Source organism: Octodon degus, unplaced genomic scaffold (genome assembly GCF_000260255.1).
Source record: "Octodon degus isolate 3935 unplaced genomic scaffold, OctDeg1.0 scaffold04384, whole genome shotgun sequence".
Lineage (NCBI taxonomy): Eukaryota > Metazoa > Chordata > Mammalia > Rodentia > Octodontidae > Octodon > Octodon degus.
In genome coordinates this window covers 1-647 of record NW_004528960.1, presented here as the reverse complement: position 1 = coordinate 647, position 647 = coordinate 1, and the positions used below count along the sequence as shown (strand labels likewise).

Below are 647 nucleotides of genomic sequence, written 5' to 3'. Positions count from 1 at the left end.
GTGAAGATACTGTTTTGGTGGTTGACAAGGTACAGGTACCAAAGAGCCTTCGTTACAGGGATGTCAAAGCGTGGGAAAAAGGGATCAGTGGCAGAAGATGGGGAAGAGCCCAAGAGAGAGCCAGAGGCCAAGAGTAAAGGGGGAGCAAAGAAAAACGAAAAAGAGGCAGCAGGAGAAGGCCAGTCTTGTATGAGGATCCTCCAGATAAAAGAACCTCACCCAGTGGCAAATCTGCCACAGTCAAGCTATGCTCTTGGACCGTAGATGGGCTTCATGTCTGGATTAAGAAGAAGGGCTTAGATTGGGTGAAGGAAGAAGCCCCAGATACCCTGTCCCTCCAAGAGACCAAATGTTCAGAGAATAAACTCCCAGCTGAGCTTCAGGAGAGGTCTGGACTATCCCATCAGTACTGGTCAACACCTTCTGCCAAGGAAGGATATAGTGGTGTGAGTCTGCTTTCCCACCAGTGCCGACTCAAAGTCTCTTATGGCATTGGTGAGGAGGAACATGACCAGGAAGGCTGGGTTATTGTGGCTGAATTTGACTCGTTCATGCTAGTCACAGCCTATGTACCCAATGCAGGCTGGGGTCTGGTAAGGCTGGAGTAAAGGCAGCGCTGGGATGAGGCCTTTCACAAGTTCTTGAAG

The 647-nt window shown here is 49.9% G+C and overlaps 1 pseudogene; it reads left to right on the top strand.

Moving 5' to 3' along the window:
- Positions 1–25: 25 nt before the first annotated feature.
- LOC101587050 lies at positions 26–641 on the top strand (annotated as a pseudogene).
- The last annotated feature ends 6 nt before the right edge of the window (positions 642–647 follow it).